This window comes from Rhamphochromis longiceps, linkage group LG6 (genome assembly GCF_057381845.1).
Source record: "Rhamphochromis longiceps isolate RC_006_pf linkage group LG6, R_longiceps_female_GT1.1, whole genome shotgun sequence".
Lineage (NCBI taxonomy): Eukaryota > Metazoa > Chordata > Actinopteri > Cichliformes > Cichlidae > Rhamphochromis > Rhamphochromis longiceps.
Genome location: NC_140562.1, coordinates 41,377,174 through 41,403,523, shown reverse-complemented (window position 1 = coordinate 41,403,523; position 26,350 = coordinate 41,377,174). Strand labels below are relative to the sequence as shown.

General features: G+C 40.4%; 1 long non-coding RNA gene across 1 annotated transcript; it reads left to right on the top strand.

Annotated features, from left to right (window-relative positions):
* LOC146668756 (uncharacterized) lies at nt 1-26,350 on the top strand. The gene is made up of 4 exons (XR_014912006.1): nt 1-210; nt 385-439; nt 4,675-4,792; nt 24,038-26,350. It is a non-coding gene; the product is annotated as an uncharacterized LOC146668756 (long non-coding RNA).

Here is a 26,350-nt window from a genome sequence, read left to right as displayed (position 1 = left end):
AATAGTTGGCCCGGGATCAAAGGCAGACCCCAACCAGCCATTCTGACCACCACAAAGGGGCGTTGGGCGCTGGCTTGGGGCCAGGTGCTACACATGACCACATAGCCAGGGACAAGCCGTGCAGATGGGGCCCGCAGAGCCCTTGTCGCCTCCACCCCCTCTGCTGCATACGAGAGGTCAGCGGCTAAAGTATCAGAGCGTGCGCTTCCTGTAAGACGATCTAGCCTCGTGCAACTCATTCCATTTTGTTCCCATCTGTCTTTGTCTTATATTCATGTTTCAGTTTGTCAGTTTGTTTACTTCCTGCAACTGCTATGCCTTTGTTTCCTTCCTCACCTATCGTGCACTCTTCTTCTCTGACTCTGTTTTTCTTTGCTGTTCCAGAGTATGGATCTGAAAGAAACTGTCTGGCTGTACAACGGGAACAGAACCAGCAGAGGTAAACATTTTTGCCCTTGTGGACAGAAACATGTTTAAATGTTAAAGAAGACCCGACTTGAGTTTAGTCGAACACTTCCCCTTACTCTCAACAGTCCTTGTTTAAATATATAAGTCCTGCAGCCAAGTCCGATGCAGCCGCAGCCAGTACAAATAAATTCTTGTGGAGGACACAAAATGTGGGACAGATAAAACAAATGAACAAGCCCTTGTAGTCCAAATATATATGCAACACCCAGCTTGCTTTTCAACTCCTTTAACTGACACGTTTGCAGAACTTGTCTGAGAGTGGCCAAGATGATGTTACTGAGTCAGAGCAGGGCTATAGTCCACGTGTTTTACATGCAAATTCTTATTTTCTGTATTTCAACAAGTCACGCGTGCCACTGTGCACATCTCTTTCACCAGCAGAATCATGACTATTAAAAATCCATTACACATTTATATCTGTGTTACATCTGCGCCAGTTGCGATATGCTGAGATAGATCACAGTGTGTGACCATCATATTGTTTCGACAATCCAGTCCTTCCCTTAATTATATTTGGGAATCAAGCAGCTAGCCTACTTAACTTGTGTATTTCTGTTTAGATATCTCAGTGTATCATTACTTAAAATAGTAAAATACTATTATCTGGAATTTCTAGAGCAGAAAAGTTCAACAGAAAACTATGTGACCAGAAGTGAGTGAATTTATGATTTTAGTAAACATTACATGGTGCAATCTTTAACTTTAACTGGTTTGGGGAATGTACAAGTGTCTGAAACAGCGAAAACATCCAGGACATAAAAGAGCTGACATGGATTTATAGGGGTGAAAAAAAGACAACTGCAGTGTTTTTCCATACTCTGCATGCTGTCATCTGTGGATCCCCGGCTTCAGCCATATGTTTAAGATTAGATGTACTCTTTTGTTGGAGGAGAACACAGTCAACAAAGTTCTGCTGCCTCTCCCTCTGGTCATGAATCAACTGGGCTCTGTCCACACTCTCTCCTTATGGTCTTAATTCTATTAAACACAATGATAACACATTTACAGTACGATGATGATGATCGCATGAATAATGTTCCTCTTAATATTTGTGGGCACGTGTTTTTGTTCTGGGGATGTTTGTGTTTAAACTTTGAGAGAAGAATTGGTTAAATTAGAATGACTGGACTGTTTTGTTGATACTTATTGTGCGTATGTATGTGCTTTCACCCCCACACTCTGTGCTACCTGTTCTGTTTGATGTGAATAATTAAGAGTAATTACATATTACAAAAGTTGTAGTAAATGATCCAGTGATTAAAAATTTATTTATTTGAATTCTTGGCCACTTGGGGGCAGCAGATTAAATTGATAATCCAGCACTGACATATTATCTGTTATTATATCATTTGTTTAACTGAAAATGGGAATTCAATCATCAGTAACGTGTTACCTTTCCTTTGTTCTTGAAGAGAGAAGAACACACAGAATAATTTGTAAACAACAGAGATTTGCAAACAGCAAAGTCAGCATTAGTTCTTACCGTGCTTCAGAGCTCTGTTTTGTCTCATAAAATATATAATCCCTAGTAGTTTAAAAGAAATACACTGGATCTTTAGCTTCCAAATGCTTCACTGTGTTTACTAGCTAGATAACACACTTTATCTGTTTGCCATTAGAGGCAGGCCAGGTAGTGTTCGCCTGGTTTGTAATGCAAACAGCTGTCTGATGGTGCTGAATGTGGGTCACAAAAACAAGAACAGTTCGGACTAAATGATCCAGCCTTTAAAACTAACAGGATGGTACAAATAATTGAAGTTAGTTATATGTTTGTGGATCCCTATGATCGGCCCATTTACTTGAAACCAGCTCAAATGAAACATCCAAGATATCAAACCAGAAGCCTACCTCACTAAAGCCACTTTCTTTATGTGTCGTCATATCTGTATTTCTATTGTACTTTAATGATATGTTCCTAGATATGCCACTTAGACTGCTAACACCTCAATAAGACCTTATAGGCTTTCCTTTTATTGTCTTAGTAGGTGTGCAACTCTTGATTTGTATGCTTTTAGCAAAGTTACCAATGTCACTAGCTGGCAGAGCACTGTTGGTTAAATAGACCTACTCTACTGTTGCTCAACCTCAATCAACCCTTGTCCACCAAGAACAGCCTTTTCACTGTTATTCTTTAGTGGTATTAAATATAATCACTTCTATTTAAACGATATTATGAACTCAGCCAAAATTGGATTAAAAAAAAAATCTGCCTGTGATATGAGCCACATCCCTCATATCACAGGCAGAATCTATTAAACTCAGGTACTGACCCAGATCACTGTCTAAAAACAAAACCCATGAGACTACTCAAAGACTAACGATCTAAATTTTACAAAATTGCATTTGGAAGGTGAAATAATGGCAAATTCAGAATTTGTGTGGTTTCATTTGGCTTACTTTCTCTACAGTTGGGGCAGCCATGATAGAGGTTAGCACGGCTGCCTCACAACAAGAAGATTCCTGGTTTGAACCTCCTCAGCAGCTGTAGCCTTTCTGTGGGGTTTGTATGTGCTCTCTATGTCTCTGATGATGCCATCGACTGCCTTTAGTCTCCAACAAGTAAGGCGTGCTTGTTAGGTTAACTGATGATTCTAAGTTTGGTATTTGGTGCAACTTATCCAAGGCGTGTCATCTCTTTCATACAATATCCGCTAGAATAGTCTCCAGAAGAAAGGGGAAAAAAAGATTATTGCAGTTTGAATCAAAACTGCAAATGTAGTCTCCTAAATACATGAAATATAGCTACTGTTACGAACACCAAGGAATAACTAAATCTAATATGGTCAAAATAATGTGTTACAGAGTATTTTGGAAAGATCCCATGTTTAGTAATCTTTTCTGGCTCAAACTAGAAAGTACGTTTGACTCCTCCTTTATTCACACCAGAGCAGGGCTCTGTATGTTTGATTTGGCAGATTTTTACACCAGATTCCTTTCCTGACACAAGCCTGAGGGATTTTTAGACCTCCTCCCAGGACTAAATGAGGGATATTTTTCTTTTTAGGCAAATATGTAAAACAGCAAACTATGAATCCACTTTTCACAATAAGAATAACACATTTTAAAGGACTTTTTAAAGTACTGCTACATGAGTAGGTTCACAGTATAGCTTAGAAAATGTTAACCCCTGCAGCGTAGAGGTCAATAAAGTTAATTAAATGAAACAACATGGCAGACTTAATATAGAAAAAGCAGTTAGTTCCAACTCAGATAATGGCCCACTTAGCACAGAGAGCTTACTAATTAAAAGAGCAGAAAAATTATAATGCAGTTACCTAAATAGGGTCAACTGGTTGGTTGTTTAGCTTCAGTGGTAATTTCTCAGCTGTTAGACAATTATGAGCAAAGAAGGCTGATGTTGTTTTTCTGTAATAATGGGCATTATTTTCACTTTTATGTGTTCCTCCTACAGAGAAAATAGGCCTGATCTCTCCCTTTGTGGTTGCTCCAACTGCTCACTTCTACCACCCACACAACACATTTTCCCAGGCAACAATGTTCCTACAAAGTTTACACACAATAAATAACGATATGCCCAAAGCAGTTAGCAGTGGCCCCGCTCTCCGTTTCCTGGCTGGAGTTGAAATGAAATGGTAATTTTGACTTGAGGAGGATTTCAAAGGGATGGCCTCTACTTTTCATCTTGGTGCATACCACGAGCTCGCCGACACATTCACGCTGGGATTTGAGGAAAGAAAGAAGAAGAGAAAAAAAGGCAGAATTTTAAGTTTTTCTATGAACTTCCTTCTTTCTTTTTACTGCCATCTCCCCACAGAAAAAGAGATGTAACATTGTTGAGATCTCTCCCCCAGATGGACAGCATTTATATAAACAACCACCCCCGGTTCACAGAACGTTTGATTGATGTGTCATTGTCCAAAGATTGTTTCCAGGCATTTGAATAGATAATTCAGAGTATTTGATGTAGACATTTTTCTTCAAAGAGCCAAAGGTCAGATGTGGGGGTAGAGCAAGGGTGTCCTCCATCTCCCATGCTATTTTTGCATCCAAGGCTCCAACTAGCTTGTCTGCTTCTCACAGGGGAGATTGACTGACACTTGAATCATTCTTCTGCTTAAGATTACAATGTGGCTTCCAAAACTCTGTCGAAAAAGAGATCTCCCTGCAAACTAATGCAAATACCTTTGTCTGAAACAGCAGACCGTAACACTGTTTGGATGTTTCTTGTGTCTCTTTGTTTTCTAGTTCAGCCTACAGTCAGATAGACTGGAGCGAGACCAAAGATACAGTGGATGGATTGAGGAAGAACTCCATTATCTCAGCAGCAAGGAATAAGAAATGGAATTAAAACAGCCGAAACAAGGTTTGTCACACCTCAGCAACGCTGGCTCCTATCTTCCAGAGGGTACTACACTATACAAAATGGGCTATGGCCATTTTCTCATATGAACTTAAGACGATATCAGGAGAATGACGTTTTTTAAAAGAAATCCATAGTTGTTCTTTCTTATTTGTAGCACACAGCAGGAGATAGTCTGCTTCAGCCACTATTGCATTATTGGAAATACACAGTGTGGATCTGGTAAAGAAACCACTTGAAAGGATCTTGCCCGAGGTAGCACCAGACTGTTCTCTGTACTGTTAGCATATCAACTCAGCCCTACACGACACAGACTTTGTGTTAGAGGGCTGGCATGTTAAAGTCTGGCCAATGTCCAATCCAGCAGTTGGAGTCTCTCATGCACCTCTGTTGGATAATGCCTAGAAAAACATCCAGAACTGCAATATTGCAATAGGTGTGTAGAAAAAATCAAAACCATCTCCAAATTGTTCCGTGTCTTATCGCTTTCTTCACAGTCTTAATTATGTTCACCCAGCATTGACAGCAATATCGAGGGGACGCTTTTATGGTGTTGGCAGTCACATTCCAAAGTCAGTGAGCCTTGAAAAAAGTTTCCAGATGACAAATGCTGTGTGTGGGAAAAAGGAAAATAAATACACAGTGGTGTCTTCATTATCTCCGAGCTCCACGGCCTATGAAAGAGGCCAGGGTTAATTGCTGTTGATTAGACGTCAGTATGCATGGCTGAGTGAGCATGCAGATCTCACTGAGGGGGCCACAGAGGGAGAAGAGGAAAGGATGAGGTCACTCACACATAGCGATATGAGATCAGTGTCAAGTGTTCTTCTGTTGTGGGTTTAGGTGGCTGGGAAGCAGATTAGGAATATAAATGAGGCGACGTATTTTATAAGTCTTTGGGTGTGGTTACTGTCGCTGTGTTTGCCGATGGCTTTGGTTCATAAATTTGTTTATTATTTTGCTGTATTATTCATCCATCCAGCTATGTGCCATTAAATTTGTGTGGCTCTCAATATTGTCCAGACAACAAACGTAGAACTGGTTGTTGTGAAAGCACATTTATATATGTATCTAATAATATCTGAAATTGGTCGGAAATGTATTAAATTAATTATTCATCACAACTCATTTGAGTTTTAAGGAAATATCTGTGGGTGTGCAAACTGCTGTCTTCAGCTATCTTTGTGTTCTAGTTAATCAGTGTGCTGCTTCCTTTTCATATAAAAACTGTTAATTAAAGGGAATCTATTCTCATATCTGCTCATCGATATGCTCATTTCCAACTCCACATCTTCATTCTTGAGCTCTTTAACGAGTCAGTTAAATATGATCATTTAATATCTTATAGTGGTCATTGATTCAGCCACTAAGTTTATCCCCTGTTGGAACAAGCAGTGTTATGTTATACTGTTGCAAACAGAAGATTTGAACAGCAGGTGAGCTGTCTCAACTCTGCACTTTGAGGAATTGCTGAGTTTTCACGGGACAGTCCAGCAGATGGCCTCACGTCTGACTCTAGAATTCTCTGGTATACCGAGGAGTACAGGGCCAACTCAGTCACCGCACTGTGTCCCTGTCCTATTGCCCAAACCATTACTCTTCCACCACCATGCTCGACTCTAAGAAGAAGGATGATTGTGCTGATGTCCCAAACAGTTCTACTTTGGTCCTATCTATATAAAAGACATTATTACAGAAATCTAGTGGTTTGTTCAGCAACTTTGTAAACCTAAGCCGTATAGCCACGTTCATCTTTAGTGAAGCTGCTTTCTCCTTATAACCCTTCCAGACAGGACACACGTCTTCATCTTTATCTGGTTGTCTGACACCTGCAGACTTTAAGGAGTAGCTCTTGTGTTTTTTGTAGTTTTTCTGAGCATAGCATGTTCTGATGTTCTATTATTGTGACATTGTGTTAACACACACTTGGAGGGTCCAGACAAGCAAACAGCTAATGCTTCAGCTTTCATAGAGGTGGTGACATTTGCTGTTGATCAGTTATTAAAGTGAACCTGGCTGATATTTCTTCTTTTGATTCCAATTGAAGCATTAAGCGTGTACACATATTTTTATTGGACTGCATAAAGCCAGGCAAAAACTTTTTGATTGTATGCTGCTCTGATTTTTTTTTAATTTTGGATTTTTTTTTGTTGTGCTTGTATTTGCATATGTAACTATACCTATACTCTATGTGCAAAACACAAAATAAGAAAATGCAGTAAAGGTCATTTTAAAGAAGGAAGACATTTTGCTTGGTGACCTTGTAGAGTATCAGTACTTATGGGTTTGATTTTGGCCTCGAATTAGTCAAAAAACCAAACTTCCCTCTAAAAGTCTTGTTTTAGTCAATCAACAATATTCCAAGAGGGACTCTTTAATACAGTTAGTTATAGTATTCCCACCATGGATTGATCATAAACCTTTGAGAAATAAAATTTCCATAACTCTAACCTATATTAAATGTTAACATCCTGACCCTAATATGCTAAGCATTGCGTTCAATATACTATTGTGCGTGTAAAAGATTAGCATGTTAGCATGATGTTAACATTTTGCCCAGAGTATGAGCGTGTTTAAACACAGCCACACGGAGCGGCTAGCATGGCTTTGGATTAAAGTCGAGCATTGAGTAAAGGTTCCTACTCTTGTGCAATGTAAACCGCCATCAACAAGACTTGCGGGCTCTTGCTAGTATGTCTTAATAACGATGTCTGTCTCCTTTTGTGTGTAAAAGATAAACAAGCCCTTAGGTCAACCCTGGGTTATAACAGACAGTGGAGGGCAGGACGTTGTAACCTTCACACCGTTCAAGAGAGCGAGAGCTTGCTTTGTTTAAATTTCCCACATCAAAGGCTGCAATGCAAATTCCTGCAGCTTCCACGCTGCCATTTGATGTTTCAGGGAGCCAAATTATTGTGGTGATTACAGTAGCTGTACACAACCGGTGGAGCAGGCCAAACAAGGGGCCTTGTTGTGACTCTCAATTAGTGGTGTGACATCTCAGCACCCAACGTCTGAGAAGCGCCTAACAATAAGAGAGGCTGTTTGGGCTGATAAAGTGATTTGGCTTGGTGCGGCCCTTTCATCTGCCCCGACAGTGGGGTATTTGAGGCTTCTGGGTATTCTCCCTGCACATCCTCACACCTCCCTTTATTGTGACAATAGCGCCACTGTGTTCAGCGTTTCAAAGAGGCTATAGACCTACTTACTCTGTGAGCAACTTATGTCTGTTGTCACTTAGAAGAGTTTTAATGATTTCGAGGCATCTATAACAATAAATTATAGATGATAAACTGAAATAAAGGCCTGCAGGGAAGCATTAATTAAAGAATACAGGATCGCATGTATTCTTTTATAAACCTCTCTTTCAGAACATGCATTAGATACCACACCATTAGCAGAGGACCATTCAGCGTTCTCTGAATAACCGCAGACACACACAGCCTTCTATGAAGTTGTCGATGTTTTTTTGTTTGCATGTTATTGAAATCCACAGTGAGTTGAAAGGATAACTTTGCCTGTGGGAAGGACAGAGCACCAGAGGATCAGGTTCAGCTATATTTCTGATAACACTTTGCATTCTGCAGACACCAATGACAGCTCTGATGCCTCGCGTTTGATTGTCTCTTTCATGTTCTCCTCCTGCCGTCGGTGTAAGCAGCAGCACTGGAGGTGGAGGTGAAGCGATGGCAAGCGATGGAGGGAAGATTGAGATGTGTTTCTGTCAGTGTGACGGACAGAGGCACTGGAAGGATGTTGGTTTTTATTGTTTTCATAGATGTAACAGCGAAATAATCCAAATAACCCTCGTGGAAAAGCTATGTACAAAAGCATTAAGACGGGAATCTTTCAGTGCGAGGTAGTACTGTATGTGCAAGAATAGACTTGGCTCACTGTTTCTCGTGGTGCTTCCGACACATGCCCGCTGTCGAAAGCCTGGAATAATAGGATGAGACTAGTGATAGTTTAGTTCATCCTCATTCTCAAGGCTTCAAATAAGACAGTTTTATCAAGTTTTATTGTGGAGAAAAAATGCCTGATCCCTATAAACTAAATAGTACTTTAGGACTAAATTAAGTTGCTATGTCCCCAAAGAGCCAATCAACAGCTGAAAATGAACCAAACATGTTGTTGTCCTGACGTACACATACAGGAGAGGTTCACAGCCGTATAAGAAGCAGTGCTATGAAACATTTGGCAGAAACAAGCTTCTTAAATCATATTTTAGGACCAAGTTGCTAAACATGGAAAGACATTTTCTATGATTTTAATTTCATTTCTATTTGTGCATTTTTTTATGTTTCACTGATCCTTGAAACGAAACGTGTGGTCGTTTATTTAGATAGAGGCATCCAAATTACATTTACTTTTGATCCATGTTTAGTGGTGAGCCTTCCTTCTAGAAGATCTCCTGGCTGCTGTACCTGTCATTTACTCCACAGTACTTCTGCAGCCTCTTAATATGACCTCCACTGTTCTTTAAAAGGGGGCCATTTTCATGTGTCAGTTAAATATTTTCATGGAAATTGCATCAACTCACCTTGCGTGTAGTATTTGATGCTCTGGGATAAAAACACACGTTTGTTTCCTATGTTTTTCCTCTTTTAGTATAATCGTATCCTTTAAAAGCACATAAACACTGTGATTGTAAGAAAGGAATTATAATCAGAGGCCGTCGAAGCTCAGAGAATCACAATTTTGCAGGCTGTCTGAGACCTGCAGTGTTCCTTTCCTATCGTCCCATACGCAGAACATTATGCTGACCTGGGAATTCGTATTCACCACTGTGAGAAAGAAACCCCCGAAACGCTCCTTCTTTCTAAAAGAAACATATAACAGTATTAGATCTAGTTTAATTACACAGGGGCTTGCGGATGGGCCCCTCATCTCTCTCGGCGGTGAAAATGCTTAACGTTTGTTGTTGGTTCAAGGATCTGTAAAGGATGTGCTGGCATGTGTAGGGTTCTGGCAGAGAGGAAACTTGTGGTGGGGGGGTGAACTGTTATTGTTTGAAAAGCGTGTAAGCGGCCTACACAATACCGCATCCACGGAAATGAAGCAAAGACAGAGCGCGAGGGAGAGAAAAAGGCAGAGAGAGAGCAAGAAAGAAAAAAAAAGTCTTACGAAGCTTTGACTGACGACTTAACAGGCGAAACCGAATTTGTCTTTTGCCGGGAGATGTCAGATGCCTTGCCAGTGAGAGAGAGAGAGATGGAAAGAGAAAGACAGAGAGAGAGAGACCAAAAACACACCACAGAATCTCTCTTGCGTCTTTTTCACCCTCTTCTTTCTCCTCCGGTTTAAGACGGCTCCGTGAATGCAACAACATCAAAGGCCTAGCACTCAGAATGTACATTGTTGTTCCAGTAACCACATGAAACAGACAGAAAGAGAGATGGAGAAAGGCTCAGAGAGATGGAGCAAGTTCTTTTTCCTCTTTCTTCCCTTGTACTTAAATAGGAAGCTATGGAGGGAATCGGTTTAGAAATGGTGGAAGATTAACTCTTTTATCTCTTCATTTCAAACGTCCTCCGTTTCCACATCCTCCACATGCTAACCACCGTCAGGATCGTCATGCCTGACCAACACTACTACAAAGGAGAGGTGTCTTCTGTATTAGGACACGTATAACTCCTCCACAAACAGAGCTGATGAGAGCAGAAATAGAGCCGAGGAGGAGGTTTATACAGCTTCATTCCTGACTCATTGTCATTAAGAAAGCCCTCTGTAATCGGAGCTAAACTTAGAAAGGAGCAGGCTCTTTCTCTGCCGCAGACATTCCACATGTGTATGAAAGAGGAACATAACGAAACAGTCCCGAGCTTGAGCCTCAACGTAACGTAACAGGCTTTATTCCTGCCTGGCCTTATCTTTACACAGAGACCACCCAGGAGCAACAAGTCAGTTCTCACCTTTAGTGTGTGTGTGTGTGTGTGTGTGTGAGGTTTGTACTTTATAAGTGTACAGCTGTGTCTGTATACAAGTCCTATGCTTTTATGTGTGTGTGTTTGTGTGTCTGTGAATGAATGTGTTTTCTCTGTGTGTGTGTGTGTGTGTGTGTGTGTGTGTGTGTGTGTGTGTGTGTGTGTGTGTGTGTGTGTGTGTGTGTGTGTGTGTGTGTGTGTGTGTGTGCGCACGCACTTCTACCTCCCACCATCTGGGCCATGTTTGGAGAGATTTTCTGTAAAAATCACAGTCACGCCGTGGCAGGATTACCACTGTGAAAAGCAGCACCTGGAAGAAACTCAGTGCTCCTGCTCCTTTCCCTCAGATGCTCAAAGAAGTTTCTGGCTTCCCAGCTTGAGGCGCAGGATTTGTTTTTGACCTACATGGGCGTCCTAGGCCTCGTGTTCCCTTCCAAAAAGCAAAAAAAAGAAAAGAGCAAAGAACACATCTGAAATTCACACTAGGCTACATTCAGCAAGGTTACAGTATCACCACATTACAGTAGATAAACAACTGCAAGTGTGTGTGTGTGTGACTGTGGATGTGCGTTTGCACCATATAAATATATATATTTCCATTTTTTATAATTGTGAGCCAGGACATGGATGATTATCCACAGTGAGATGTAAGCCTGTGAATGAAAGAGATCAATAATCCCAGATGGAAATTGAGTCGGAGCATCTTCACTGAAGATTTCCCATTAGAAAGAATCTTAGTCCAGGATTAGCCACAATTAAAACTGTTTTGATGTTCCCACGCATACACACAAGCGGGCCTTTCATATTTGCGTTGCCATATAGAGACGAATCAATTGCCTGAATACAAGAAGAAGTATTCGAGTGAAGAGACACGTAGCAGCTAGGTTGGATGTTCGCTTTTATTTCTACGCCATGCCATCCAGAAAATGGTTCTATAAACTGTCGTGTAACGGGAGTGAGACGTCCAAATTTTTTGATGGCTTTACTTAGCAGGTCTTAGATGCTATAAAGGAAATAACTCGTTTTAAAAAGACTCAAGAACTCCTCAAGCTACAAATACTGCAGATAAACTGCTATTTTCATTTCTTTCAGATTCTTATTTTTGCTGATTGGTGCGGAGGAATTACAATTGTTCTTCATATCTCATTGCACACTTAAATCAATTTTGCTTTTTTTTTATCTACAAAATGTAAAGCCATCATATAGAAACGTTGATGATGAGTATTTGGCAAAGTCCCTTGAAAAGCAAGTCTCACAACTTGACAGTCATCATCTGTGGACTCTGGGAATTTAACTTGAAATCTGTATCTAAATAAATCTGGTGATAGACATCATTTTAATTTCAGTGGGCACAGCGACATTGAATCTCCTGTCAGATCTGATAACATTTCAAAGGTTTCTGTCAGTTTTACCTAAGAATCTGGTCTTTAAGTGATGGCATATGAACCCTGCTTCTGGGTCCAAACTACTCTGCATTTATTAAGGCTATTGTGTTTTTAACATATTTTAATGCTCTGTATCCTGTACAAGCCCCTAAAGGTCAATGATCACTGTCCGCCTCTATCAGATTTTATTACTACTGTTCATTTTAAAGCTCAGTTTTTAAAACCTTGCGATGTAACCACAGCCCAGCATGCAGCATTATATTAATGACTTGTGGATGGATTATTGTTCTCCTGACTGAAGTTTGGTCCGTTTACAGCATCCTGCCATGCAACTGCATTTGTCCCTAACCGTCGGGAATCCTCGCGATAACTTTTATCAGGTGGAAAAAAGTTAGCGTTCCTCCAGCTTCACTGTGTTTATATTATGCTAACATAGCTGTGTCGGTAGCCATCACGTAGCACATCATTATATACCAGCCAGCCTATGGTGACCAACCATCCTCTTTCCCCCAGACACTTCCCCACTTTTAATGTTCTGTCCGAGGCGTCCAGGCGGATTTTCGAGATTGATGAAAATGTCCGGGTTTTCCTACAGAGGACTCATATGTGTGATGTCATCCCCGAGCTGCTGCTTTGTGAGTTGTTGTTCTGCAGAGGTTTTTCAAGTTAGTTTTTTGCCCTTGTTGACTTGTAAAAGCTTATATGACATTTTTTGTTTCACCATTCATTAACCGCACAGAGAAGGCATCATTTAAATATGTTAAAATTTTCTTCTTCATGTTCTTCATGTGTCCTCTTTTTTGAAAATCAAAATATGGTCACCCTAAGCTTGCCAAACTTCAGTAACACTACAAACCTCACTGCTGTTTAGTTTTCTGTCTTCATTTATGTTGGAAGCAAAAGCAGAGCTATACGTTTTAATTTTTTCAGAGCGTGGCATATTATGCTTGGGTGGAAACTAGCGAGCTAACTTCCTGCTAACTTCTAACTCTGTTAAAATCTGTTTTTTAATGGATGCCTGGATGTTAAATGACTGTGAAACTCTTCCAGAGGTGCGCCTGTGTGCATGCTTCAGGGGAACAAAGAGTTAGTGTATTTTTGTTTCGACCATTTTCTTCTTGATGGTCTTAACGAAATGTTAGCGTTTCAGAACTTTGAGTGCGTGCCTTATCATGTCCTCCATATTAAATGATATATTAAATACATGGATACACAACATAATGAGCCAACATCTTCTTTTAACTGGTACAGTATTTGTCTGTCCCATCCAGTTCTATATCCAAAATCACGACTTTATGTAACTGCTGTTAAAGTTTCCTTACAGGTTGTGTATTAATATGACTTGTTTTGTCTACTGCTCTGTGCAGACCTTCTTGCCGATCTTGTTGTCATCATTGTCAGCCCAGCGTGGCTATGTGGCCCTTAAGCCATCAAACAACAACAGATGTGCAGGGGGAAGGTTGTTGGCTTAAAGAAGACCCCAGTCCAAATGCGTGTGCAAATACTGTAGCATTACTGCGTATAGCAGACAAAGCTGTGTCTCTAATTACTAAGACAATTAAGTGTGAGCATGAAGCCGAGGAGGGGAACTGCGGTTTAGAGTGAGTGGGTGGTTCGATGTGTCTTCTTTTCCCAGACCAAGTTCAACTAATATGAGGAGTTAGCCATGAAAACAGGTGTCAGAGCAACAACAGATTGTTTCATCCCACAGCATGACTGTGGAGGCAACCAGTAGAGTGAAGTCTCAACATAAAGACAAGCTTGTCTAAATGTTTTTGCTCAGTTCCACAGTGTTTCCTCCTCCAACAACAGCAGCTCTAAAAATACACATTCGAATGCACCTCAAAACACACTGATGCCTTTCTTGGTAGTTTCCCCTTCTTCTTCCCTGCAGCAGTAGAGACCAGATGCATAATTACACATTTTAAATGATCAAAACTGTGCAGTCTGGTGAGTCTGCTAAATACAGCCAGTGTTTCATAATGCCAAGGAACTCGTATTAGGAAGACTTTTTTTTATTGTGAATATCACTTCACCAAATGCAGTAATATCCTGACTTTGAGTCCCCTCAGACTGGACTTGTGTTATTTTACAGAAATAACCTGCGACACAGACCCAAAAAAGAAAAGGAAACTGATCATTGTGGTGACTGTGTACAATGTTAGTAATTGGCATTAAGGATCATTTGTGCTAAATCCAAATTAAATACCCGATATTCTCCACAATTGTCTGTTTTTCATGGTTATTTGCTGGTGGAAAGAAAAAAAATGTGTGACAGTAATTTGTATAACAGCACTCAGAAATATCAAAACATTTTTGTCATCACACAAGTGCCCAAATAGCAATTAGCTTATGCAAACTGCTGATTGAAGCTTGGTCCACATACTGACTCCTGTTGCCTAGGTAACGCTCTAACGCTAAGGGTGCAACCCTCCACAACAGTCCCAGTTTCTCATATGACCCCTTGGGTAAATTAATTGCCCAGCCCTGATGGAGCCCTGCAATGTATTTACCACCTCCTCAAATGTAGCCTCTCCTGTAATTGGCAGTGCTTCAATTGCCCACCTTGAAGTTGAGAAAAGTTTCAAAACTTCACATCGCCAGCGGTTACTTCTCCTGTTGCTGCTTGAAGTCTCTGAATGTCATTGATTTTCTATGGTCTCTGGGCCCACGTCGCTTCTGGTTGCTTGATATGTGGACACCCACTTTAGCTTGCCTCGTGTGTGGTGTCACACGTCAAGCATGCCCGCCACAAAGAATTGAAACAACTCATAGATGTGCACCCTCTAAAAGCTCTGGATGTTCAATATCACACAGCAAACATTACTATTTCATGTTTTTTCCTTTTTTACTAGCACCATACTGCTCCGTAGAAGCTTTTTCAAAATCAGAACGCAAGATTTTAACAAAGGCTGACACAAAAATTTGTCTAAGCCTGAGTTTTGGATAAACCTTGATGACATCACTACAACACAGTTTGAGTAAAGAGAGTAAAGAGAAGTGCAGGGAAGAAATGGTATTGGAAATGAGGAGTGGATTCGCCATTTTAAATGTCAGAAATAAATCTTTGATTTTTGAATACGTTTACATATTTCTCTTTTTTAAATTGTACTCTTTTAAAAAACAGGTTTTGAAAATCTATTTGGGGTATTGAAAAAGGTTTTTGAACTGAGGTTTTGAACATGCAGTTGGTGGGGATAGGCTAATTGGTAACTCTAAGTCTACGTCTATGCTAATCAGGATAAGTGAAACGCTCCACGTCCACACTATCGTTTTTGATCGTTTTCATCCACACTGAAAACACTATGTTCCTGTACTGCGCATGCGTAAAACGTAAGACCATTTACCTGCATCATTTCCGTCTGCGGTTTATTTACTTTCCGGCTCTTTGAAACGTCGCAGCAAAATGTTGAGGAAAAGTGCCAAGTTTTGAGAGCAAACAAAACAACTGCTGTACAATGCCGTCCACCATCTCAGTTGAATTGGTCACATGACTGCATCATTTGACTAATATGCATCATCGTTTTCGAGAGCCTCCGTTTTCGCAGTCCACACTGCAATGCGAAAACAGCATTTTCTCAGGTGTGAATCTGAGTGCGAATGTTTGTCTGTGGCTACGTCCACACTAATGCGTTTTCCTTTGAAAACGCATCGTTTTCTCTGCGCTTTGGCCTCCCGTCCACACTGAGACGGCGCTTTCCTCAAGGAAAAACGCGGCTGTCTCGTTGCAGCGTGGACACACAAAAATGCAGACTTTCTAAAACGATGATGTATTTTAGTCATGTGATGCAGTCATGTGACCAAATATACAAAGATAGTGCAGTGCATTATACAGCGGTTGTTTTGATTGCTCTCAATTTTGACTGCCCTAAAAAAGATGAATATCAGTTTGTACATGCTCCAGATAGCTTTTTTTCAAATTCTTTAAGTTTCACTCACTTTTGCGCATGCGCAGGACGTAAGCGTTTTCATCTGTTTCATTGTGGACACACGACTCTGTGAAAACGACTGAAAACGCTAGTGTGGATGCGGAGCGTTTTCAGATGAAAACGCCGTTTTCAAATCTATCCGGGCTAGTATGGACGTAGCCTGTGTCTATATGTCAGCCCTGCAATAGAGGGGCAGCCTGTGGAGGATGTATCCTGCCTCTTGCCCTAAGACAGCTGGGATAGGCTCCAGCTCCCCAGCGACCTTGGAAAGGATAAGTGGAAGAGAATGGATGGGATGGATGGGTTTTCATTTTAAATTAAATAATAAATTACTTTAGTAATGTTTAAATAAATAAAATGATTAAAAATGAATTTACTGTTTTAATACATTATTGAAGCACAAAATGCTTTTGGTCCTCCAAACTTTGGAGTCCAAATCTAAGGCGAGGCTCCTAACAGAGGGATTTCAAATGCTTTTTATGCTCCTCAGGAGTATCTGGCACTTTTATTTCACCCGTGCTCTGCCTTTGGTTTAAAGTCTATAAAGCTATAAAATGAAACTCTCAGAATCATGATGTAATAGGATTATGAGCTCATCCTGCCTCCTAGAACCAGCTGAATTTGCATTATTAAAGATTTGGCTATAGATTATATAGTGAAGAAATATTTGAGTATAGTGACTGTTGCTCTACTCCTCTGAAGTGAAGAGTGTGGGATATACTATTGAAAGCTGTGCTCTGAGATAATATGCACAAATATCAGAGCACACACGATTGCTTTATCAAATGGCATCACTGCACTGCTGCAGTTAAAGTTCTTCTGGTCTGGGACTGCACGCATGACTGTTTTCTTTATTCAGAGAGTGTATTTCTTTCAGCAGTACCAGGAACACTCACACAAAAAACACTCTCTCCATTCACATTCTGCACCCCCTCGACCCCACAGCCCCGTGTCACTGTTTACCATTTTGCTGTCCGCCCTCTCTCTTGACCCCGTCACCCTCTGCTTGGTGTCTGGCAGCATCAGCGTCTGATGTTCCTGACATCATCTGTCACAATGACTCCGCTGCCACCTCCAGCTCTACTGTCCATTGTCCGCCTGACAGTGAGCGGCCTTGTTCGGGCCGAGGACGGCGCTGGTGTGGCACGCTCCCTCTGTAAATGATAAAAGAGAGCGAGGGAGTTGAGCTGAAAGCGCAGGCCTTGTTTGGCCGATCGCGCTGGACGCACGATGGTGAGCTGATCGGAAGGCGCCTCTCTCCCCTGACAGTAACTTCTCTGATCAGTCAGATAAAAAAGAAGAAAGAATTTGTTTGATGTTGCGATTTGAATAAATACCATGATGTTAATCGTTTTACAGTGTTAATCACATTTGGTGATAACACATCTGTGGTTTGTGTGTGTGTGACTACATTTGTGCCAGCATGAGCACATCAAATCTGTAAATATGAGAGAGGTTATATGCATCAGCTTCAATCTGATGTTTACATTTTTTGACACTCTTTGTCTCTTTTGAGTAACAAAAGTACATTACTAAGTCACATGTGATTGAGATCCATGTATAGGCTTGGAATTGTCTAAAAAGTTTGCATTCAAGAGGCCAGTATGGTGCATCTCTGTCAATATTCACTGATGATTGAATCTTACCCAGCTGATTTTGAAGCATACAGTTTGAAACGTGCAGATGAACAGCTTAGTATTTGTTTCCTGGAATTCCGCTGGGATCCACATCTGGAATTGATTTTTTTTCTTTTACTTTTACTGCACTATGAAAACTCGGGAGTCTGAGCTGAAAGTCGAAATGAGCAGCGGCAACTCAGACGTTGTGATTTTACCCAAACCCTCTGACTGTCAGGTAGCCTGGAGAGAAGCTTCAAGGTGGTAAACTTGCAAGCATCTGGCTAAGCCTCTAAACAGCTCTGAAAAAGTATAGGAAAAGAATGTTTCTGAGCCCCAACTGAGTGTTTTTAAACCAGATGTCTTGTCCTTCTTTCATGATCTGTTCTATTCGATATCGATGTTTGATATATTTGATCTGACGTGTCCATTTGATCATGCGTTACACCTTAACCGGCTGAGACAGTTTGGGGTCTTTTGTAATGTAAATTCGACATCCTATGGCCCATGTCCTTTGAAGGATGGAAGAGACTCAGACAGACCTAGACAGAGAATTTTCTCAGGAATTCACTGTAGGTGTCACACAGACAAAGCGTGCCCCCCTCCCTCCTCAAAAAAAAAAGAAGAATCCTGCTTTCTGCCACACCATATGGAGAATTGTCCCAATTTCTGTTCCTTTAAATCAAATGCAGCACTTCTCAAGTTAGACCTTTTGTAGCAGATACCACATGCGATTTGGGCTCTTGTGTGGCGACGCAAACTTTGTGACTTTTTGATATCTTGGTGAGTGCTGTCTGACAAGTTTCTGTCACTCACGCTCTCTCCTTTCTCTCTCCCAACCAGCAAGCATATTTTCTACACCATCGATTGATTAGCATACATCAAGCCCCTGTCGTCATAGAAAAACTTCATTTGAATCTTCAGTACTTTCTCTGTTTCTTTCAAGCAGCAGCTGTCAGCCACATCAACACTAGACATGCTCTGCGCCAGACAAAGTTAAATTGAAGCACACTCTAACACTATATATAGATAAAATGTCACTTCTTTCAAGAGACAAGGCACCTTCGAAGTCGTCAATACAGACTGCTTTATCATGGGCAAAATAACTTTGAAAGCGGAGAAGAGAGAAAAGATGAAACGATTATTCTCTCTTCCCACTTTGTGCTTGAAAGAGGGAAAAGGCGCGATTATTCTAAAGTGGGTAGAAGCGTTTAAGGGGCTTGCTTTTTGATCTGCCTGTCCATCAACGAAAACGAAGAGCACCTCCTGATGCTTCTGATCGTTAGGTGTCCTCAAAGTGTCTCAAAGTCTCTTTGTTATGGCTGAGTGCGTCGATTAAAGGGAGGAATATCATTTATTCATTTTGCCATTGAGCAAAAGAAAGAAAGGATTCAAGAGCTTAGCGTTCATTTTCGTCAAACTCTTGAGGTGCGGTGATGAAGTCAGCTTTCTTTTCAGAGACGAGCGGAGTTGAGGTAAAAAGATGTGGAGCGAAAGTTTTTGCTCGGCAAATTTTGAAAGGCCCCATTGATCTTTGAGATAAAGTAAATGGTGTTCAAACTTTATTAAACTTTTCTTTTAGCGGCACGCTGCAGGATGACACATCTGAGGAGGATTGTGTCTAACAAGGTGTAACTGACGGTTGTGGCTAATGCATAAACATATGCCCATCACCCCGCCCACACAATCTCTCTCCTTCTATTATGTCTGTATCCGTCTCATGCTGCACACGCGTACACAAAGGCACATGCCGACCGAGGAAATATCGGAAGATTAAGTATATGTTTATTGGGATGTGTCAAATGGATTTTAAGCATGTGGGTACACAGAGCGTGCTAGGGTGTGTCTGGTTCGTCTTTTCACCAGAAGACAATGCTATATTCATCTTTGCTCCATTTTTCAGTTGTGGTATCTGATTTTTAACATGCCTCTCGGTCTGGAAGTCCCTTCCATTCCTACTGTTTCGTTCTTTTTCTTCATTTCTTCTTTTTTTTTTTTTCAAATGCTCAATCCTGTTGCGAGGTATCTCTTAGAAGTTGAAAAGTTCTTTTCAAGCCCAAAGTTTTTGCCGTCTTCACTTTTCAACTGGCAAGATGAATATCGGTGGGACAAAGCGTAGAAAGGAAAGGCTTTTGACAAGACTTCTGAAGGCCCACGAGCTCGTCCTGTCTCTCCCTTTTGCAGTTTTCCCATAACTGGCTTTCTCGCACGGCTGCTGAAAAGACACAGAATCAAATGCAAACTGAGAAGTCGCAGTCTTTTAAGATACATCAGTGAGGCCCTTGTGGAGATGCTGCTCTGCTTAGGTTTTTCACAAGTTTTGAAAAATGAGAAATTGGTGCATTCTCTCTTGTGATATCAGAGTGGCTGACAGTAAGTTCATGTTCTGTACGTGCAGGAAGACAATGCAATGAATACATGACCTGGAGCAAAACCGAGTGCTGAGGTGCAACCTGGATTTATATGTCAGCTCTTTTAAGTGAAACAACAATTTTGCTGTCATGAAATCACAGAAGCAGTGCTTACTTTAAATGAAACAGACCTTTCCCTCATTCATAGGACTGTGTGTGATACGAGAGCAATGAATCAGCGCACTTATCACGTAAAGCAACATAAGTACTCGATACTTTCTTTTCTTTTCTGACAGCCGTGCGTTGCTCTATGCAGCTTGTGCTGTCTGGTCAGTCTGTGTTAGATATTTGAAGTCTAAACACTCAATTTTTTATGTTCACAGAAGATGGGTGTGGGTGGGTTGGGGTGGATTGGGGGACTGTGGTTTAACACTTTCAAGAATCACTTTGTGGGGCGACATCGCCGGGCAGCCTCGAGAAAAACCTGAAATAGCTGAAACTAGACCTCTGTGCAAATAATCACCCTGGGCCTCTGTAAACCATCATGTTTATGCATTGTAAATTGTGAAAAGGAATGCTTTAACATTGTGTGGCGTATGTATTTCAAGGCTTTGAACATTGGATGGTATCCGAATTTCACCCACACAACCACAGGCTTTTGCTCTCGCCTTTGACCGAAATATCATTCAGATTCCAAAGAGACTAAAAAAGAGCAAGATTTTTTTTTGTTGGTTTTTTTTTTGAGGCTGCCTAAAGAATGTGTCTGAAATTATTCCCAAGCTGCTTTCATGCATTTAGCTACCACTGCTGCAGGTTCAGAAACCCTCCACAGGCTTCTCGGTATTCTAAGTTTTTCTTTGGTGACCATGCATTTTTGAAATTACACAACATGCTTGGGAAGATTTGTGCCTCTGCTTCAAAAATGTTCTGAATCCAGAGAAGACATAATCGTTCAGTCCACCAGTTCCATTAAACTAGACTTACATAGTGAGAACGAGGTGCTCGTATATGCACACAAAATGAGATATATTTAGATACTAAGAAAGGTTGCAGTCATTGCACCGGTCATCTACGTCCTATCTTACTTAATTTGCAACACACCTCCTCATCTAATGTATGTTTAGGAACCCTCATGGACACTTTTTGGAAACAGAAACCTAAATGTCTGTCAACCAGTGACTGAGAGATTTATAGGTTTTATCTTCATAACTTCTCTTAAAATTTAGATTCATTGGTATTTAAGCAAATTCAGAAGTCGATTGACTGAACCCAAAAACCTTATTCTTTTTAAAAATAATACATTTAACATTTTCTCTGACTAAATATGTCCATATTTTGAAACACTTTTGTTTTATTTACAACATTTTACACCCTTTACTTGCTATCTTGGCTAATGTCTGATAATACCATCAGATTTGCTGTGTTGGAGTTTACAGTGCCCCACCTGTCGCGTTTTGATTTCTGAGGCCAAAGGAAAGCTGCCTCTTCACTTGGTAAATACTCGGCTACATTCAAGTCAAGTCAAGTGGCTTTATTGTCATTTCAACCATGAGCAGTGGTACAGTACACAGTGAAACGTACGACAACGTTCCTCTAAGACCATGATGCTACATATAACAGACAATCAACACAGGACTACATAGTGCAAGTGTGAAAAAATTGCAAAAAACAAAAACAGTGCAACACCAGACAGAACAGAACGATACAGAAACAAGACAGTGCGATAGAAAAGTGCAACAATGACTAGCTAGTTGTCCGGTTTGATTGGGTGTCATTTGGTTTCAGTGGTCATAAAAACAGTTAAGGTGAACTGAGAGATGGTACAAAAAGGTCACTGGTGTTACCCTATGAAAATGACCTAAATTTGCATCTAATTAGTAATGCATTTATTTAATTTTTTTCATCAATATGCCACAGATGGTATGAGCCATAAACTCTTCCGAAGTAATAGCAGCCTAGTTGATCACATGGTGATATTGTATTTAAGGCCCAGAAATCCAAAGCTTTAGCTCTGACACAATAAAGTCCTTTACACAGTGAACATATAAAGGTTTTGCAAATATTTTGTGCATCAAATATGTTTGTGGCTCACCTACTCTTAATGCAGTCATTCACGCCAACTGCATAACTTTGCTGGACAAATGAATTTAGTTAGTTATTTTGCTCCAAGCTCAATTTTGTTTTTGTTTTTTAATGCGAATAAACAGATCGGTCCAATCAGATCACTACATCTGGCAACAAGTGGGCTCGTATCTCAGAATGTGCACTGGTATGCACTGAATATACAATGATGTGGACCGAGTAAAATAATGCTATTTTACCTCAGACTCAAAGCTAGACACTGCTCTGGGTCAGTCGGCCCTCTGAAATTATTTCTCTGCCTCAGATATGATCCCATCTCTGCTAACAAGCGTTCAAACTGCCCCAATGACATCTTGAAAAATGTATGAAAGAGTTTGTGATACAACTCCTGGATCAAAGCATTAAATTCTCTCTGCTGCTGAACTTCTCATGAGATGAACCCAGAATCTCAGTTTATTACTTTTCTTGTTTAGAAGCATTAGGACCAGATCTTCATCACTTGATGTTGATATCATTTTGTTTGCATTTTTTTAGGATGAATTTTTTGCAAAACACAATCTTCTCTCTGTTTATATACATTTCAGGACAAGTATGTGTCTGAAAAAGTCAGAGTTTTGTTTCGTTTTTTCCCAATGTGCTTGGTGAGTAATGTAATGATGTCTAAATCTGCACGTATGTGGGTATTTTTTAATGGAAATTTCCATTTTTCTGTTTTCTGCAAAAAAAAAAAAGTGAAGCGTTGTTAAGAGCATGCCAAATCAACAGCAAAACCCTTGGCGTGTAGCAATTTTAGCTCCTAGCTTTTTCTGATTAACTTAATACCAAAATGACACTCTTTAAAACCTGGTGGACAGAATTTCACCAGTGCTTATGCACATGAGATTTGTTAAAGTATTAATTAATATCAAAAGTGCCTATTGATTGGTGCATGTTGGCATGGTCTATTGAGTCCATGACTGTGTGCTGTCTGCACATTGTCCTCAATTTCCATTTGTCACAACAGGAGACTGTTCACGAGAAAAACACTGGAAATAATCATTTGTTCACAGTTACCTTTAACTGCTATGTTCTCACATTGACTTAATTACACATAATGCAGTCTGTACTCATATGCTGGGAGGTTAAAGTCCATTTAATGTCAGAGCCAACTGATTCATACATTTCACATTTATAGCTCCACGGGATAATGCATGTCAGACTTGGTATAGCACAAACCCTGGCAAAATATATTCTGTTAAGATCATGAATTTGTACATCTTGCAAAAAGTATGCTCAGTACTGTCCCAGTTTAATTTTAGTTGATTCAACTGCGTTCCGCTGTCGAGGAAAAAATGGCCGAACCCACAAGTGCTTTTGTAACTTTGTCTTTTATTAACTATAATGCTCTAAGTAAATACTCACCATTCAGACAGACACCAGAGAATGTACTGAACTTTTGTTCGCGTTAGATCTTAAAACTCAGTCATGCCTGCACTGCTTTGATCTCGTCACACTGATAGATGTACACATTCATGCATTCCCATGAATGCACATGTATACACTTACACACGCCCAGGTCAAATCCTCTTTTTTGTGAAAGAGCAAAGAGATTTTTATCAGGCAGAAAAGCACGTAGCGACTTTTTGGAACTTTGAAACTCGAAAGGGGGCACCGAAAGGAAATATGATAAGTTATGTCTGTGGAATGTCTCTGCAACAATGTGCAAACATTTTGAACTCTCACCTCATTTGCTGGCTGCTGAACTCTTTTTGTAATCGCTCAGGCATTCCTGTGCATTTGAAAACTTGAATCTAGATTTTCTTCAAACCCTCAAGTCTGTATAGTATCACAGATTATCTCACAGCTCAGTGTCTTACAGAAGCATCTACACAAGGCCTTCTATATGGGACTACCTTTGATAAAACATGCTGTAAGCAAAAGAGCATTTTTAATTTGTTGTTGACTGTGTTTGTTTTTTATAGGTGTCGGCTAAATTTGGGGGAAGACGTCATAAGAACTGAACTTAAATGCTTCAATAGGTAAGTCCATGTCTATGGTTTTTCTCTGGGATTTGAAGTTGTTGTCACATTAAGATGCCACTGGCATTCAGTCTTTGAGACAATTAATTTGCATCATGAGCCCTTTTAAAAAGCTTATTTCTGGAACATGAATTGTCATCCACGTTATATGCATCCGTTGTCACGCTGACAAATGAATCCCCTTCATTCTCGCCAAACTGCACATAACTGTTTAACCCCTTTGATTTCAAGTTTGGAACTACAGTCATTCTTCGTTGTGCTGCTGGTTTGCAATGAAGGGACGACGTGAACTGAAGGGGAGAGAAAGATGGTGGATGACTCAAAACTTTGAGTTTTATAATCAGCATTTTAAACCCCAAGGCTGCCAAGGATGCAGTACAGTCATTTGACTGAAATGCACATTATTAATATGCTTTTCACAAATTCTAACACAGATGAATTTGACATATACTTTTTTGAAGACTACCACATTCCCCTGTTGTTATATCACAGTGCTTCAAGTCAAGCTACAAACTTTAAGTATCGTACAAACTGAACATTTCAAGGTTTTTATCTTGATGTATGAGTCCATTTTATCTTATGTTGGATATTGTTGGGTATTATCATATTTTTAATTGTATCTTGCTTAATTGGGAAAAGTTGGTAAAACCATTATAAGAAATCCACTTGTTCATACAATAGACCTATTGTTTCTGGCCTCCACTTTCAACTCATAGAGAGTTCAGTGTAGCTCTTCCCAACAATTAATTGGAGCACCTGGGCTTCCATTAAAAAAAAAAAAATAGTTACACGTTAGCTTAAAGCTACTTTTGGGAACTTTAGGAACCACAAGTAGGCCTGAGGCCTCTGAGGGCAAAGTACTCCATTAGGATAACATACATATGAGGTCTGAGATGATGACATGTACTACCAACTTGTCAATCACAAGGTAGGCCCACTCTAACCACAGCCCTTTTGACTTAAATGCAGACCATTGTTTATAAAATGAAGATTTTGATAAAGGAAAGAAAGGCTTGCTTCCCCATAAGCTTCTATACAACTAGACTTATTTTTGCAACCACAGGAATTGTCAACTGAAACCATTTTAAGTAATCTTACCCAAAAGCTACATCCATGTTTCAATAGATTAGTTCGCAACAGTAACCAACTAAGACTGGAAATATATAGAGTGCAGTGTGATTTGATGATGTCGCTTGAGCTTCAGGTTCTCAAATATTGGCATTTGATTCATTTCTTTGTCATATTTTGAAATGATGCTCAGTCCAAAAGAAACCTTTTCAAGCTTTTATTTGATGAATAACTGGCAGATTTGAGGTAGTAGTGTCCTGTATTACTAATATTAAATTATGATATAACTGTTTTGTTGACTACAAAGTAATAACCATGAGACATGATGGCCAAAAATATGGCTCAAAGGTTACAGCTGTGCTAAACAAGAAATGCTTTCTAATAAATGATAAGTCTGGAATTTTGTGATGGAAAATGTGCAGGGACCCTGATTAAGAGGATTCTTACAGGCGTGAGTGCGCACACACACACACACACACACACACACACACACACACACACACACACACACACACACACCATTAGTCCCCAGAGCTCCAGCTGCCCAGGGCTCTAAAGTCACGTTGTCCCAGTGTGATTGAAGGTCCAGCTGGTAGACCAGCCCTTTTGATCCCTTTCCCTTTTATGAGAAAGACAAACAGCTCCTCGTAGTCACCCACACTGGAGTGATTGATACACAAGCACACACACACACACACACACACACACCCATGCACACACGCACACACACAGAAGCACACACACACACAGGCACATACACACACAGGCACACACCATGGTTACATAGAGGCAGACACATATGCAGACAGGCACATGTGCACACAGGGAAAGGGACATGCAAATGCACACACACACACACGGGTGGCTGTAGCTCAGGTGGTAGAGCAGGTCATCTACTGATCGGAAGGTTGGTGGTTCGATTCCCGGCTTCCCCTAGTCTGCATGCCAAATATCCTTGGGCAAGATACTAACCCGAAATTGCTCTCCGATGCATTCATCGGAGTATGAATGTGTGTGAATGTCAGATGGGTGAATGCACAAGTTGTGTAAAGCGCTTTGAGTGCTCAGAAGAGTGGAAAAGCGCTATATAAGAACCAGTCCATTTACCATTTACACAGATATATATACATGCACATTTTCTTAATGGATGGCCTCTCTTCCACTGTAATCACTCTGCTAATGACCTGC